The sequence below is a fragment of the Natator depressus genome, chromosome 2 (genome assembly GCF_965152275.1).
Source record: "Natator depressus isolate rNatDep1 chromosome 2, rNatDep2.hap1, whole genome shotgun sequence".
Taxonomy (NCBI): Eukaryota; Metazoa; Chordata; order Testudines; family Cheloniidae; genus Natator; species Natator depressus.
Genome location: NC_134235.1, coordinates 126875583 through 126893765, shown reverse-complemented (window position 1 = coordinate 126893765; position 18183 = coordinate 126875583). Strand labels below are relative to the sequence as shown.

General features: G+C 43.2%; 1 protein-coding gene and 1 long non-coding RNA gene across 4 annotated transcripts in view; one reads left to right on the top strand and one right to left on the bottom strand.

The window, feature by feature from the left end:
- Positions 1–18183, bottom strand: part of CDH12 (cadherin 12) — an 822829-nt gene that overhangs the window by 719870 nt on the left and 84776 nt on the right. The window lies entirely within an intron of this gene.
- LOC141981545 (uncharacterized) overlaps positions 1–18183 on the top strand; it is a 64448-nt gene that overhangs the window by 37160 nt on the left and 9105 nt on the right. The window contains exons 3-4 of the long non-coding RNA XR_012637822.1: positions 7495–7690; positions 15066–15173. This is a non-coding gene — a long non-coding RNA (uncharacterized LOC141981545). The remainder of the gene's footprint in view (positions 1–7494; positions 7691–15065; positions 15174–18183) is intronic.

The window sequence follows — 18183 nt, the reverse complement described above, 5'->3', positions numbered from 1 at the left end:
TTATCACTACAAAAGGTCCCCCCCCCGACCCTCCCGCTCTCCTGCTGGTAATAGCTCAAATTACCTGATCACTCTTGTTACAGTATGTATGGTAACACCCATTGTTTCATGTTCTCTATGTATATACATCTCCCCACTGTATTTTCCACTGAATGCATCCGATGAAGTGAGCAGTAGCTCATGAAAGCTTATGCTCAAATAAATTTGTTAGTCTCTAAGGTGCCACAAGCACTCCTTTTCTTTTTACAGTCTTCAGAGACTTTTTCCTTAGCAGTATCCGTAGGGTCAGCTGTGACGCCCCCTAGAGTGCCGCGCTCATGCATCGGCATATCAGGTGCCACCGACCCTAAGCCCTCTCAGTTCCTTCTTGCCAGCAACTCCGACAGAGGGCAGAAGAGCGGGTAATGGAATGGGCATGAGTAATACATCTTGAAGAACAACAGTTACGAAAGGTAGGTAACCGGGTTTTTTTTTCTTCGAGTGCTTGCTCATGTCAATTCCATTCTAGGTGACTCACAAGCAGTATCCTTAGAGGTGGGCTCAGAGTTCACAGCCTAGTGGATTGCAGCACTGCTCTACCGAAGCCAGCATTGTCCCATGCCTGCTGGGTAAGCACCTAATGGGACATGAACGTGTAGACAGATGACCAGGTGGCTTCCCTACAGAGGTCCTGGATTGCCACTTGGGCTAGGAAAGCTGCCGAAGAGACTTGTGCCCTGGTTGAGTGGGCAGTGACAATCGCTGGAGGTGGCACCTTCACCTCGTCATAGCAGTAGGGAATGCAGGCAGTGATCCAAAAAGAAATTATTTGAGCACCGGATGACCTTTCATTTTGTCGGGCACTGCAATGAACAGATGCATAGATTTGCGGAATGGCTTGGTCTGTTCAATGTAGAAGACTAGTGCCCTTCTGACATGTAGGGAATGCAGCCGATGCTCCTCCCCTGACTTACGGGGCTTTGGAAAAAAGATGGGCAGATAAATTTCCTGACCCATATGAAGCTGGGAGACCACGTTGGGCAGGAAGACTGGGTGTGGATGCAGTTGGAACTTGTCCTTGTAAAAGACTGTATAGGGTGGTTCCAAGGTAAGTGTTCTAATCTCAGAGACCCTGTGAGCTGAAGTTATTGCGACCAAAAATGCGACCTTCCAAGAAAGGAGGAGGAGAGAACAGGAAGCCAGATGCTTGAAAGGAAGTGCCAGGAACTGGGATAATAGACAATTAGGTCCCACGGAGGGACTGCGTCCCTGACGTGTGGATAGAGGCACTCAAGGCTCTTGAGGAAGCTGGCACTTATGCTGTGGGCAAAAATCAACCTGCCCTCTAGTGGCAGATGGAAAGCCAAAATAGCAGCAGATGGATCTTAATGGATGACAGGGACAGGCCTCAGAGCTTGAGCTGCAGAAGGTAGTCCAGGATTAAGTGCAGCGAAGCCTGCTCGGGTCGAATGCCTTAATTCAAACTGCAGGGTGAAGCCTCAAGAATCTGTGTCGAGCACCCAACGGTCAGAGGTCAGCCACAACCAGGCCAATCGGAAGGGACATAGACGGTTGAGGAAAAAGCAGGGGGGAGGATCCTGGGCAATGGCTGGGGCGCCATCCTTGGGCGCATCCTCAAATACCTGCTTCTGGTTGCCCTCATCTCAAGAGGGCCAAGCTGGGCAGAGGAGCGGGAAGATGAAGGGTGCCATTACTTAAATCCCTTGACTTTCTCCTTCCTTCTGTAGGATATGGACTGGGGGATGCCCCACGACCTGGATGGAGGCAGAGGAGAGAGTGGCTGGAATGGCTTTCTAGTCTGTTGAGGGGTGTGCAGGCCCAAGGACCAAAGGGTGGCACGGGGGTCTTTAAGGCAGTGGAGCTGTGCATCGGTCAGCTCCAAGAGCCCTTCTCCCTCAAACGGGAGATCCTGGAGAGTAGTCTGCATCTCCTGGGACAGCCCGGAGCACTGTAACCAGGAGCTCCACCTCATGACCACTGCAGAGATGACCATCCTGGCTGCTGAGACTGTAGCGTCCCAGGCCATCTGGAGGGTGCCTCTTGTTACCTCTTTGCCCGCATCCATGAAGGTGGCAAACTCCTGGGCTTGGTCCTGTGGAAGGCCCTCCTTGAACTTGCTGATGGAGTCCCACAAGCTGAAGTTGAACCTGCCTAGCAGAGCCTGATGGTTAGACACCCAAACTTGCAGGCTGGCCACTGAATAAACTTTTTTGCCAAATAAGTCTAGTCTTCTGGCATCTTTATTTTTGGGGGTGCCACTGGCCTGTACCTGCCTGTCTCTTTCTTTGATGGTAGACACTACCAAGGACCCTGCAGGAGGGTGGGTATACAGGTATTCAAATCTCTTTGCCGGAACACAATATTTGTTTTCCGCTTTCTTGGAAGTAGGTGGAATGTAAGATGGGGTCTGCCACACTGACTTGGCAATTTTCAGGACCCCTGGGTGTACAGGCAACGCGACCCTGGCCAGGGTTGAGGAGGGTATGACGTTGAAGAGGTTGTTGAACTCCTCTGCTAGTTCCTCGATCTCCTCTGCTAGCTCCTCGACCCTTTTGAGCAGTGCCATGCTCCTTGAAATCATCAAGGGGACTACTTGCTTGCGAGGGGCCCTTCACTGCCTCATCTGGAGATGAAGATGATGATTGTACAACAGTGGGAGGGGCGGCTTCCCCTTGCCTGTCTGGAGATGGCTCCTTGGGCGTCAAGTCCTACTGCGCTGCTCCCTCGTCAGACTCGGCACTGTGCTCCGATGCCGGCTGGGCTGGAGGCAGTTTGTCTGATGCAGCCTGAGAGGAACGGTTGGAGTATGGGACTGGCATGACGGGTTCACCTCATGGGCTCCAGTATTGATACTGGGTGGGTCACTGCCCTTGCTGCCACGTCGCCACCACTAGGGCTGTGCCCATTTCATGGGCTGTTGTGGCTGTCCTAGGTGAGGGGCTGAACTCTCCCTCTGGCTCGGACTACTGCCCTTCCAGTGACGAGGGCGGAGCCATAGATGCCTGAGTCTGTTGGCTGACTCTTGTCAGCGATCGGTAAGGAAAGGGGTGAGAAAGCGCCCAAAGAGCGGTACTGGAGAGTCAGAGACCAATGCTGTGACTGGGAACAATCCTGCACCAAGAGGGATCGACACCAGGGGGGAAAGCCTAGGTGATGGGGATCTGTGCCTCAGTGATCTCTGGTGGGAGGCCCAGCAGTACTGTGGGTATGGGATCGGTATCATGGCTTGGGCGTCCCATGCCTCGTAAGTGACAACCTAGGTATTAGAGACCTGGGTCTCCTACATGGAGATAAAGGCTGTGGTGCCTGGGTTCTAGGCCGTGATGACACAGATCAATGCCTGCAGTCTGGGGACCGGGGAGGCTCCATCACTTTAGAGGAAGGTCCCATAACCTGCTTCCACTTAGACGTCGGGGCCTTAACCAGGTCCATCGCCTGGCTTGGCGTCTGCAGTGCTGGACAGCCTACTTGATCCTTGGCCACCAGGGCACCTTAGGCACACGTGGCCCTACAAGGGGCCAGAATCCCCTGCCACTCCCGGGAATTGGAGGCAGATCCCTGGCTGGGCTTGGGGGTCTGACTACAGCAGTACCCCCAGTGTAGCTCCATAGCAGGCACGTGGCCCTTTGTCCGAAGCCCCCTTGTCCTGCGATGCCGACAGGCTCTTAGGCTTCAGCCACTTCTTGGGCACCGGCAAAGGGGAAGGCGTGTTCCAGTGCCAGCAGTGTGCTGCACGCCGACTCCAAAGTACTAGGCGTGGAGTCTGACTAGGAGGGATCCAAGGCAGGATGAAGAGCAGCCTCCATGAGGAGGGCCCTCAAGTGGATATCTCACTCCTGAGCTTGAGGGTGAAAGTTCTTGCAGATCCTGCACTTATCTTTTCAGTTTGATTCCTCCAGACACTTCAGACAGCTATCATGGGGTCACTAATGGGCTTCGGCTGGGTACATGATGAACATGGCTTAAAGCTTGAGGAATGGGGCATGCCCCACTCCACAACAAAGTTTCAGCTGGGACTTTAACTACTAAAACTATCTAACACTAAACTTAATGGTCAAACTAAGTACCTAAAACTAAGGAGACAGAACAATGGGCTGAAAGAACCCGCTAATGCTCTTGCAGTGCAAGAAAAGGCACTCTGACCAATCATCACAGGGGGTAAGAAGGAACTGAGAGAGTGTAGGATCAGTGTCGTGTGATATACCAACGCATAAGCGTGGCACTCAAGGGGGTGCCGCAGCCGATCCTATGGATACCGCTAGGGCAAAAGTCTCTGACGAATGTGCACGTGGACGTGCACACACCTGGAATGAAATTGACATGAGCAAGCACTCAAAGAACTCTCTTTTTAAATGAGAGCTTAGAATCTGCAGAATTTGAATGTATCAACTGAGACTCATATAAACATTCATTCAACTGGATTCCCTCTGTGGGTTGTTTGATACCTTGCCATTATTCAATATTCTTCAACTTCTAATTCTTTTTTGTTGCTTTTTTTATCCCACAAAACAGTCATACAATGTAATAAAATAGGGTGCCTCTCAGCTAAACCGATCTTGGAGAAAAGAGAAAACTGTTCAGCAAAACAACTGCAACTGTGTTAGGACTAACTAAGAAATAAAATAATCAAACTTAGGCATTCTCTCTCTGCTTTTATGTTTTATGCAGTTAGATTTTGGAGAAATGTTTATTGTTAGTTGTGATGCAGTTGTTTGTTTAGAAGCTTATTTAGATGTCATCACCACTATAAGTTGGTTCTTTCTGTCTTATTCTCTCTCTCCAGTGGAATAATTTCTTAAATGCAGAGCTACTGACCCAAGGATACCATGCAAGAATATATATATATACATATATGATGCAAAATTCATTATATCAGTGATAGAATCTGATCAGGAAGTGTAATACAGATAATTAATTATAGTTCTGGACCCTTAATATTTGTGACACTGCCTTTTTTGTTATATTAACTGTATACAATTTTAATGTGGAATTATTATTTATGCAATATTTTTGTTTCATATAGGACCCAATTCAAAGTCTTTAGTCAGTCTTTCCTCAGGCAAACTTCCCAGTTACTTCAATGGGAAATTTTCCTGTGTCAGGAGTGAATAAGGACTTCAAAATTAGATTCTATATTGTGAAAAAAAATATATAGCTCAGGATTTAGAATGACAAAAAGTAGAAAATCATAAATGAATGAATGATTCACATTGGTATTCCCAAGGGCCATCTAATTTTAAATAGACATACTTTTTATCTACTCTGAGCACAAGTACACAGGTATTTAAACATTTATTTTTATATTAATACAAAGAAATCTTGGTTTTAGTTTGCATATTTCTTTAAGCCAAAACTACTCATGTATTTTTTTAGGAAGTTTAAACAAGTTAAAATAAGTTGATGCTCATAGAAAAGATTCTCTCAACAGGAAAGACAATATTTTTAATTAGTTTCATCCTAATTTGAGGTTAATCCTGGCTAACTGATTTGCATATATTTTCCCTATGGGCAGGGGGAAAAGAAGCTAACATTAAATTCAAAACAGAGAATACTCCACACTAAACTCCTAAAGTGAATAAAAAGCAGCATAAACATTCAAAAACTCGATTAGAATATTATAGTTAAACTGTTTGCTGCATAGTTAAGATGAAATTAACTCTACCATATAGGTTTCTTAAAAAGTGCTTAGAAATGAGCTGAACTCTTGTGGTAGACTTGTCTAGGGGATGGTTATAAATAGGTCACATGTGTGTGGGGGGACATCACCTGTGTTCGTGGCAGGTATTCTTCATGCTAGTCCTGGCTTAGCTGGTTCAAGGAAGAAAGTGGGTATTACTGGATCTGTGCTTATGCAATTTCCATGTGGAGTCACTGAGCAAGGAAGGTGCTGTATTATAGCCCATTGTTGGGAACACTGGGCATGGCCACTAGGTAACTCGAGGGGATGGAAAACCATGAGTGTCGATGAAGCCCCCTCACACTAGGCCCAAGTGTCCTTGACCCCCCGGCCTGGAGGCACTCGCAGCAGTTATGCGCACTAGGCCCAAGTGTCCTTGACCCCCCCCCCCCCCGCCTGGAGGCACTCAGAACCAAAGTCAGCTCTCATTTCCCTTGGTGTAAATTCAGAGCAATGTTAACAGAACTACTCCAATGAAAATTCTGAGCAACTGAGTACTCATAGGCGCGGGAAATGGGGTGTGGGGGGTGCTGCAGCACTCCCAGGTTTTGTGCACAGTGTCCTGGCTGCTGGCCCCACGCCCCTGCTGCCCAGGGTCCCGGCTGCCGGTCCCGCTGCTGCCCGGGGCTCCGCCGCCATCCCTGGGTCCTGCCTGGCTGCCGGCAACGGGGGCTCCGCTGCCAGCCCCAGGGTCCTGCCCGGCTGCCATTCCTGCACTTGGGGGCTCCGCTTTTGGCCCCACAGTCCCGGCTGCTGGCCATGAATGCAGGGTCTCGGCTGCTGGCCCCAAGCTCCTGGCCGCCAGCCCCGCATGTGGGGTCCCGCCCAGCCATTGGCCCGACATGCGGAGTCTTGGCAGCTGGCCCTATGTCCAGGGCTTCACACCTGCCCCCAGCTGTGGCCGCAGCCTCTGACACCTTATTCCTGTCAGCATCCCCACTCCTGGAGCCACGACCATGCTCCCAGCCCCAGCTCCAGGGGGCAGTGAGGGGCATGGACAAAGGTAAGGGGGCGCAGCTCCACACCCCCACTCCAAAAACTGTTCCAGCACCACTGGTGGCCCTGTATCTTTTCCCTCAACCCCAGTCCCTTTCCCCTCAACCTCAGCCCCTTTCCCCTCCCACACTGTTTTAAATCTACTTATTGTGGTATAGGAAATAAGCAAATGAAGAATTTAATAGTGCAAAGAGGAAAAAGCTAGAGGGCAGTTTTATGTTCTTATTAGGCTAATCTACACTATAAGCACTACAGTGGCACCGCTTCCCCATTGGCATAATAAAACCACCTCCAAGAGTGGCGGTAGCTATGCCGGCCAGAGAAGCTCTCTGGCCAACATAGTGCTGTCCATACCAACACTTAGGTTGGTGTTATTTACATTGCTCAGGGGGTGGCTTATTCAACTTATTTAACTTGAGATTCTAGACTACAGAAAATACTAGAATTTGTACTAGGAAAATTTTTGTCTGCAGCTACTCCCTCCAAAACTCTCCTGTTAGCTGCCTCTCTTCGTGTCAATGAGTTACTTTCACCATCATTACATAGGAACTGATGAAGGGCAAAAATTCATCACAATCCCCCCCCCAAAAAAAAAATCATTTATTCTTAAGTTAAATAAAAACAATTTTTGGACCAAATGTAATGGGAAATATTTTTGTCGTGATTGTTTGAGGGCAAACTCTAAGCCATTCATTAGAAAATTCTTGTGAGTTTTTAAAAATCTCTCAAAGGAGAAAAAGGATTAGCTATGGACTTATTTTTCAAAAGACACAGCCCCCAGTACTGCAAACTCTTACCTATCTACTTAACTTTACTCTTAGGAATTACTATCTAAGGGTTTGTGTACACTACCAGCTGGATCCACAGGCAGTGATCGATCCAGTGGGGGTCTATTTATCGTGTCTAGTATAAATCGACAGCCAATCGCTCTAGTGTCAACTCCTCCTCAACGAGAAGTGCAAGGGGAATTGACTGGAGAGCATCTCCCCGTCAACACACTGCAGTGAAGACACCAAGGTAAGTAGATTTAAATACGTCGACTTCAGCTATGTTATTCACCAGGCTGGACCCATCCTACTGTGCTAGGCCCTGTACAAACATATAATACAAGTAATTTCTACCACAAAACTGTATACTCGCTTAAGTGTTTTCAAGAGTGGGACTTTAATCTTGACTCTCCCACTAATTTGCTATGGGACTATAGTTATATTTTCATTCATCATAATAACTGAGTTTTTTGAGAATACTGTATACATTTAAAGGGTAATGTTTTCAAAAGTGCCTAAATGCCTTAGGAGTTTCAGTCTCATTTTCATAATGACTTAAGAAACCAACTTCCATTGACATTCATTGAGACTTAGGCTCCTAAATGCCTAAATCACGTTCAAAATGGCACTGAAGCTCCTAAGTCATTTAGAAGCCTTTGAAAATTTTACACCATATTAATGTAACACAGTGACAGCTGTTAGAATAGAACAGAGGACACTTGCTCTTAGCACAATCCCTATACCGTCCACAGGAGTGTTCCTTCTCCTTGAATTTTTGCAGTCTCTTTAAAAATGTGCACCACATGTATTGGCTGAAACTTCATACAAATGATGTGTTCTCACTAGTTATCACATGCTTCACTTTGTTTCTGGGCATTTTTAAAATGTCATTGTAAAATTTCTTAATAATATTGAATCGACATAAACGGTATTTTTTGGCAAATAAACTATTTGTCCAAAAATATTCACTCACCTCTAGTCATGAGCTTTCCAACTGATACTAAAAATATCCAGATAAAAGGGATTTCCTCTGATATTTGCTTCCAGGTGCTTGGGGGCAATAAGCATGTCCTAAAATGTGAGAACTAAGGCACTACGTATACCTATTTTTTGTCTTTTATTGCAAGATCTTTTCACGTAGAACACTTACAACTGAAATATTTAAAAGTTCACAGAAAATGCAGGAGCACTGATAACCACAGTAGTTAAAAGAACAGGAGTACTTGTGGCACCTTAGAGACTAACAAATTTATTAGAGCATAAGCTTTTGTGGGCTTATGTCCGTGTTCCCTCCCCACTCTGAACTCAAGGGTACAGATGTGGGGACCCACATGAAAGACCCCCTAAGCTTATTTCTACCAGCTTAGGTTAAAACTTCCCCAAATTCTTTGTCCTTGGAGGTACATTGCCACCACCAAGTGATTTAACAAAGAATCAGGGAAAAGACTACTTGGAGTTCTTAATCCCCCAAAATATCCCCCCCCCAAGCTCTTACACCCCCTTTCCTGGGGAGGCTTGAGAATAATATCCTAATCAATTGGTTACAAAGTGATAACAGACCCAAACCCCTGGGTCTTAGGAAAATAGAGAAATCAGTCAGGTTCTTAAAAGAAGGATTTTATTTTTAAAAAAGGTAAAAATCACCTCTATAAAATCAGGATGGAAAATAACTTTACAGGGTAACAAAATATTCAAAAACACAGCAGAACTTCCTATAGGCTTAGTTTCAAAGTTACAAAAAACAGGAATAAACCTCCGTCCAGCAAAGGAAAAATTCACAAGTAGAACAAAAGATAATCTAACACGCCTTGCCTGGCATTAAGTTAAGTTAAATTGCTTAAGCCTCTTCATTCTCTCACTGTTTTCAGTCACCTATAGTTTTCTAAATCATTATGGCATTTTTCAGGTTAAGCCCAATTGCAAACAAACAAACCAAACTTGTGCAAAAGTTGTCAACCCTTTTAAATTGAGGACTCTCAAAAACAAACAAAAAAAACCCAACCCTTTACTTTCCCATGTAACTATTCTAGAGACTTTTTTTGACTAGAGTAGAAAGCTGGAATTTTGTACAGAAGAAGCCCATATAAAGGAGGAAATGCCTTTGAGGGTCCCATGAAGTGCTTTTGAGAGTACTGAGTTCTAAGGGTGAGAATTGTATTTTATATATGAATAGTGCAAGTGACACAATTTTAGCAGCTTTTAGCAATGGTCAGAGGAAAGGTAGAGTATGCTGCATGTAAATTCTTAGATTACTTCACGGCTAAATGAAAGATTAATACAAATGAACAATAAACGCGGCAAGGCTTTTCAGGAGCTCTTGTGTTTGTTCAATGTTTGCACAGTACCTAGAATGATGGGGTCCTAGTCCATGACTTGGGATTCTACGTGCCACAGTAATACAAATAATTAATAATAAAACTTATTTCCTGCACCTTATAAGAACATATAACCTTAATTTTTGTCTCCTTGTGCTTATGCATGGTGGGGATATGGTCATATACTGCCACATGAATAATACAATCTACCAAATATAGTTTATAAAACTTTTTTTCTTCACCTCACTGTGGGGTAGATTGTGCCTTTCGGCATAGCTCTGAGCACCAACCCAGAAGTACCCTCTGGAGGCAGAGTGACTTTCACACACTTCTCTGAACAACAGTTCTCCTCTTGCTTCCTCCTTGTTCTGGAGAAGGTAACTATTTGCTACCCACCTACCAACATCAGATTACAACCTGTACTGGCTAAACTGCGCTGATCAGTAAGGGGATGAGGGTGAAGCTAAGTCTCGGTCTTTTCCCTGACACCCTTCAAACACCTACTTGGGGTGCGGAGAATAAAAGGGCATGCAGCACTTACTTACTCCATGGGTTTTGTGGCCATGGCTTGAACCTCATGCTAGCAGAAACTCTTTGAAAAGCTGCTAAGTAAAGACTGAGCTATTAAACTGTTTTATACAATAAAGGCAAGTGCTGGGAAATCACCCTCAGGACATACTTTGCATGTGTGGGATGTAGGAGAGAGGTGGCTGGGGCTGCTAGCTGTTTTTATTGTTTATTTTCAAGTTGCTTTCCCATTGAGGGAAATTTTGGAGCCTTTTAACTGCTCTCTTAGAGGAGCATTTGGACTGGCCATGCACTCCCTTTATAAGACTAGCTGAGGGAAGAGATTGGGGGTGAGGGTGGCAGGGTCTTTGGGATACTCCTTGTTCTACCCAGAATGGGAGAGGGGATTTAAAACAGAGCCTGCATGACACAGATGCTGAGTGTGGGTCTTAGCAGCATGAGTAGGGTTCACCTGTTTAAAAAAAAAATCATGGCCGTCTGAGAGGATCTTACTATTCACAGTAGAAAGGAGAGGCTAGGAGCGTAGCTAAGAGAGACACTTTTATAGAAATAAGGGAGCAAACCAAAATGTGTTGCTTCTTAACCTGGAGAACTCTTTGAATACTCTAAGGGCCAGATGTGGGTTCTTGTTTTATAAATAGGCTGGGTCAGACCTTCATATGCAGCAACAACCTTGGGAATTAAACTGCCCCCCAAGTAGAGCAGCTCTATGTCAATCCCCCAGCCATCCTTTTCACCACACCGCTACCTCCTGGGAAATGGCATAGCACATTCCAGGGATAGGCTGGGTGGCATAGTGGGCAAGGGGAATCCCTACCTGCATAGGACTAGGCGTGTCTAAAGGCTTAGCCATCCCACAGCATGGACAAGAGTAGAGCCTGTACCCTTATGGTGCTAGCTAGATAATGAACATATAAACTGAATATGTACAACATTGTGACTATGTTCTGTTTCCAGAGTCATCTGAGTTAGAGATGGAAAAGACTCTATCACAGGGGAGTGGTCCCTACAGCACATTTGCAAGTATTTAGTTAAGTCTCTTTAAACATAGCAAAGTATGGGCTTTTCATCTCTCAACTTGAGAGAAAAATCCTTTGTTTAAAACCTGTCTGTAAAAGAAGTTTTCCCTGATATCCAGCCTACATTTTCCCCTTCTTACCTCTTGTCCTTTATTCCTGGTTGTGACACTGTAAATTACTTCTCTCTGCCCAAACATGGTCTATAATAGCAAGATGTGATCACACCAGGACCATCTACAGAGGAACTATTATTTCCATGTTAACTGGTGATGCTATGTACATAGTTCAACATGGCATTCACCTCTCTATTGCTTTGTCACATTGTAAATTAATGTATAGTTTTGTATTCTCTATAATGGCCAGCTCTTTTACAGTATAACCAGTTTCCGGGTTCCTCCCTCCCTCTGAAAACCTGCATGCTGGATTATTTTCCACAAATCTATTAGCTGCATTTTTGTCCAAGTTAAATCTCATTCTGTTTTCTATACAGGTTTCTAATGTCATTAGGTCACTATTTCCCTCTCCTGTCTGGTGGTGGCAACTCCACCCAGTTGAGTATAATCTGTAAATGTGACTGATATGATGATTATTCCTTTTTCCAGATAACTAGTGAAAATATTAAATAACAGTTCTTGCAGTACACTACTAGACACTTCCTCTCCCCAATTACACAGCACATTATTTATAATTCCCCTTTCTCTAAAGTGCTTCAGACAGTTTTTTGGCCCGTATGATAGTGGTATTCCAAGCAACAGGATATTTTCAAGTGAGCTTTCATGAAGCAATATCAAATTTTGATGATTATTTTATGCTAAAAGGCCTAGCTAAAAGGCTAAAAGGTACAGTAATATTATCAAACAACTAAAAAGATATGACTATTTTAACTGGTTAACCCATCAGGACTGTCAAATACCTCTCCTCTCCTTCAAGACTACCTACGGCCTCCTTACCTTCCCCCATTTTTGGAAGCCTGGGGAAACAGAGAAATTTTGCTGCATAACTTGAAATCCAGCCAGACTGTCAACCCAAAACTGAGGATCACTCTTTAAGAGTTCATAGAATCATAGAATATCAGGGTTGGAAGGGACCTCAGGAGGTCATCTAATCCAACCCTCTGCTCAAAGCAGGACTAATCCCCAACTAAATCAGACCAATCCCCAACTAAATTATCCACTTCATAACTGGACAAGAAAACTGTCAGATGAAGCCCCTTACCTGGCCTCAGCTGCCACACAGGGAGAGAGGTGGCCTCCTGGGTAATTAGATCTCAACACATTTAGGGCCATCTAAGCAAAAATCAATATGTTGGAAATACACTGGGAAATGAATTGGAAGCCAGTGAAGATCTTGGAGCACTGGTGCAATGCAGAACATGTTTTAAGCGCCAATAAGAATGTAGGCCATTACATTTGCACTCGTTGAGATTTTCTGAATTATCTCCAGGAATTGCAGCACTTAGAACAAGTTAGAATTGCCTAATCAATAGATGACAAAAGCGTGAATAATTTAAGTGAGGTCAGCTTACAAAGAAAGGGCCCAAGCTTCTAGCCTAGCACAGATGGGGAAAAAAAGTGTTGTCCACACAGCAGCAGTGGTCATTCAGAAACCATTGAGGAATCTAACATGAGTGCACAGTTATTAGCTTCTGTGACTTGATCTCTCAAGTGAACGGAGGTAATCAACAATTCTTCATAAGCTTTTAGAAATGTTCCACTTATTGTGTTCCCTTCCTCTAATAATTGTCAAAAGTTAATTAAAAACAGAAAGTTTGTTTGGAAAGATCTATGCTTTAGAAATCCACTGTTCTCAGTGTTTCTGGTTCCTTATCTTCTAGATATGTAATGGTGTTCACAAATTGCCAGGATAATTTTTGAGTCAGTGTATTTTCTTTACACCAGTCATTTGGTACTGCCTCAGTTGTGAATTAATTACAAAAAATGATTCACCGCCTTACTGTGGACTAGCTTTCTGAGGTTGCCACAGGAAAAAAGGTGTGCAGGGACTCGAACAATAAACATTCCAACAGCAGCCCCATCTCATGAAACCCCAACCCCACTTCTGGGGCCTATTCCAGCAGACACTGAGGCACATTGGCACATTTACTTCTTAGTCCCACAGTGCACAAAGTTAAGCAAGTAAGATTTTAGAGGACAGTGTTTGCAAGATTAAGCCCTTCAGGGTACAGCAGGCCTATACCAGGATCCATCCCATGCTATGGACCAGATCCTCAGATGGTATAAAACAGCACAGCATCATCTAAATCAATGGAGCAGTGCCAATTTAACACCAGCTGAGGGTCTGACCCTTGATGTATTAATGCAAACTAGAATTCAAAGAACAGAACGGAGTTTCATGAAAATGTCATCCACTTTGTTGAGATTTTGACCAGCTCTACAGCAAATAATCCTAATGTCTTTTTTTTTTAAATCAGGAATATATGGAAATGTTTCCATTAATGTCATGAATTATCAATGTACTCATTTATGAAGACTCACATTCTAAAGGGGCAATTAAGCTAGAGGGCAATACAAATGTGGCATGAGCTTTAATTTCCCTCTTGTATTAAACTGTAATGATCTGTGTCAATTGTAAAATCAAACTAAGTAACTGGATAAGTTTATAATACTTACACAGAACTAGGTGAGAAGTGAGGATCAACTATTTTTTTGTTCCTTTTCATTGGAATTTTGCTGAAGTGAACCTGTCAAAATAACTACAGTTATTGCAAGAATAATGAGTTTACAAAATGTGAAGATATTTGAGCCAATCTCCATACTGAAATGCCTCTTCATCTTTTTTTAAAATAAAAGACGCCAATATTGACAGTGCAGTCCGTGGACCTGATGATTCTGATCCCACTTCAGTGAACACCAGAAGTAGCCCCAAGAAAGTCACTGGAATTGCACTGGTGTAAAACCAGCATGTGAGATCAGAATCAGTTTGAATGGGAGTGTCCCTTAGTAAGGTCGAAATAAAAACTGACCAGAAAGTTCTTAAGAACCTCACGACTTAGCTAATATTTATTTTCATTTTACTTCTTACTGAGCAAAAGACTTGAGTAATTAAACATGAAGTTGGGAGGATGCTTTAGAAATAATGATGGTAAAACGAGGCCCATTCTCCTCTCCCTACATTCAGGAACTCCTATTAGTGTCCGTGAGAATGATGTACATGTAGGGGCTGACAAATAGGCTCCGAACAGTGTTCACATTTCATTCCAGCCTTCTGGTTTGGAAAGCAGAAGCTGTCATCTAATTGTCCTCTTGTTACTGGCTCTAGTAATTAAGTATTTAGACAAATGATTAATAGTTACCAGATAATTACATGGTTACAACACAGTGGTTATATGTGCTTTGTAGTAAAAGAGAAATAACCAAGCAACAGTAAAAGTAAAGAGTTGGATATTTTACTGTCTATTCATCTCATGCATCCTGAGATATGAAACTTTAAAATAGTCTACTAGGGCTTTAAGCAAGACACTGCATTTTTCTTTCTTTCTTTCTTTCTTTCTTTCTAAGAGATTGCGTGGAACATTGCCTTTCCCTACCCCTTCCTTCTTATATACTGTATGGTGTTTTGCTTGCTTAAAAGAGATCCTCCGTATCCTTTATATTATGATTAATAAGACTCCACTGTCGGCACAGAGCCCTTTGGGAATTGGTTATTTATTCAACAGAAAAATACATTTCTGAGAAAAGAGGTTTCAAATCTGGGAGAATAAATAACTCAAGCTAGTTCTCTTCCTTTTTGTTTCAATCCTCAGGTGTTCATGCCTTATCCATAAGAAATTTCACACAGTCCTCTCCAACCATCCGCACAGCCTGCACTAGTGCATTTAACCCTTTCACCCTTTCTCCAGGAAGGAAAGCAGGTAGGTACTCCATTCAGATGGGGTAACCACTAATTAGCATACTAGTTTACTTTACTTATAGTGCGAGGAGGAAAGGAAATTCTACTTCTACTAGAAGTAAATCTGACAGTATCAGCTATTCCCTTTCGGAAAAGACGCATACAATTTAATATAGATGAAATGGTTCCATAGAAATTACTCAAATGTACTGAATTAAATAATTATCCTTTTTTTGTATAGGTTTTTGAACCATCCTTTACAATTAGTAAGGAGGGATAATTTTCTATTACATTGTATAGAGTATTTTGAAAAATTTAAAGCATATTTTTTCTAATAAATTTTATGAGACTTTTCTACAAGGGAGAAAAGGAAAAGTCTTCAGTCATTTCTTTTAACCTAGTAGGACAGATTTTCCCATGCTGAAAATATTGCAGCAACAGGTAGACGCTAATGCCCAAGAACTTAATCTTTGCCCTAGAGGTTCTAGTGAGTAGCCTAAGAATTTGCTGATAATAACTGTTAAGGAAAGTCCCCTGGAACATTTCAATTATAATTTATCTGTACGCTGCAACACCTCCCAGTGAAACACAGTGTCACACATAATTATACAGAACCCAGAGATAACACAAAAGACCATCTGTAAGCTTTGAACAAATGTAGCTTTTGAATATTTGAGCTTATATTAGGCTTGAAATTTTTAAAGCTCAAAACAAGTGTGGCTTAACAAAATGATATGAGAGTGGTAACATTTTAAAAAACAGGGCTCTTCAGATTTCTCTTCTGTTCTGTAGTCTGCTCAGTACTGTTTAGAAACTAGTATCTATTTGTCCCACAGTAATATTTTGTAAGTAAACTTATCTCTGTTTTTGACACACACTTTGTTACTCAGCTACCAGTGACCTCTATAAGTGAAATGTCCTCTGAAAAGGTCTGAAACTTAGTACAGAAACATAAGATCTGATTAAAGGTTGGCAGGGAGTGATGCACTCCATCTGGAGTTGCACTCAGTTTTGGATGGCATTCCTGCTTTAGGTATCAATCATTTAACTCCCCTTCAGACCTAAAAACACACATGGGGCTTGTCTAGATGAAGCATTCGTGCATGGCAAGCTGGGGTATAAATCTACAGCATAATAGTGTGCCACCTGCTAACAGTCCATATGGACCCTGCTGCTGCGCTCTACAAGTTTCCAAATATGCACACACAAACCCATACAAAACTCCCAGGCACCACAAAACCACCATAAGAACTTGCCATTTTGGATAGAAGTCTGAGAACTGGGGACATGTCTTTAAACATGGACCTCTCTGTCCTGCAGATATAATACATCCAGGTGAAAGGGGAAGCTTATTGGTGGGGCACGATAGGAAATTTTCACTTAACATGCCTGTGCCATAATTGTTCCCTGGATTAGTGGTTGTCAACCAATTTATCATGATGGGCCGCATATGCAGCTCTCTATGTGTTATGTGGTCCGCATCCCCACTCCTGTATGGCCCTGAGGTTGTCCCCGGGTCTGCAGCTGTGTGCTGATTGGATTGCAAATGGTGTGCGGGACATGGGTTTGAGAACCAAAGCACTTCAGACTCTAGTGCTGTTAATCTGATATCTTTGACTAACAGTATATTTATTTAGTATATAGTAGAAACTGACTACTTCAATTCAGTAATCACAAAGGGTAAAGAATGGATGAAGGGTAAAACGGTTGGATTTCCCACTGCCCATAAAGTAACCACTATGAAAGATAAAAGTAAAGTCAAGGACAATTGAGCCCAAGATGACAAGTACCTTTATAGAAAGTAGATGACAGACTTACAGGTGAACAAGGTAATCTCTGGAGGTTAATAGAAACTGTACACAAAGACAATTTGAAAGACAAACTCTAAAAATTTGTTCCCATTTACAGACACCTTATCTAAGTGTGCTGAAGGGCAAAACAGAGATTAACTGAGTCAGAAAAGCTCTGTTAATGGAGGCAACCTGGGAGAATCAGAAAGGTGCTTTAAATAAGTGAAAAAGCTACGCATATGGGATAAGACTATATTGATGATATCCAAAAATACCAGCTTAGTGGCATGACAGATATGGCAATCGTAGGCATATCTTGAGGCTATTGTGTTTAACATTATGAATGTCATCTGTGGGGGAGAGCCAGCCTTGAAAGCATGAAAAACTTCAAGACTATTACACTACAATGGGCCAGATGATAACTGGCCCTTATTCATAGACCTTAGTGTCATTTGTTATATGTATCTTTGAGTTCCTTACTGACTGAGTGGGTTCATTGTAAAATCTGGAATCATTAGGAGGTGATTAGTGCAAAATACAAATCTGGTTATGCAGATGCCCAGCCTTTGAACTCTTAACCCCTGGGGAAACAGCAATGACTAGCTTCACCTGTTTCAGGTAGCTGGGTAAAAAGGGGGGTTGAGGTATGAAGGCTGAGTTTGAAATAACTTAAGAGGCTGCTTCTTTGGCTACAAACTGACTTGATGAAAGCAAGAGAGACAACCCCTTAGAGAAGGGTTTGAAAGGCTTTGGAACCTTTCAGGGACTCCCATGATGACTGATGGGGTGGCACTCTGGTAAACTTAAATATGAGTTTAGATCCTTTTATTATTTTATGGGTTTTCTCTATAAATCTTTTTATCCTAAACTAAAGGTACTCTGCTTCGAAAGTGCTGTGTAGTTACTTGTAGCCACTGGCATACAGAGCACATAGCCCTTGGAGAGAAAGCAAAGCACAGGGCAGGATTTTAGTCAGACCTCCCGGGATAAAACAGTGAAGTGCAAGGGGGCAGCAAGCCTAATCCCCTCGTTTAGAAGCAGAGAGACACAAAGTCCCTGCTCAGACAGATGACAGCTAAAGGCCTGAGACCCGGGAGGGCATTCTTTGAGCAGACCACAGAGTGGGACAAAGTTTGACCCACTCTGTGGTCTGCTCAAGGACAAAGCTGCAGTTACCCCAGACCTGTGGCAAATGGACCTCTTTAGAAAAGGAGACATTAAAGAGAAACATTTTGTCAAGGA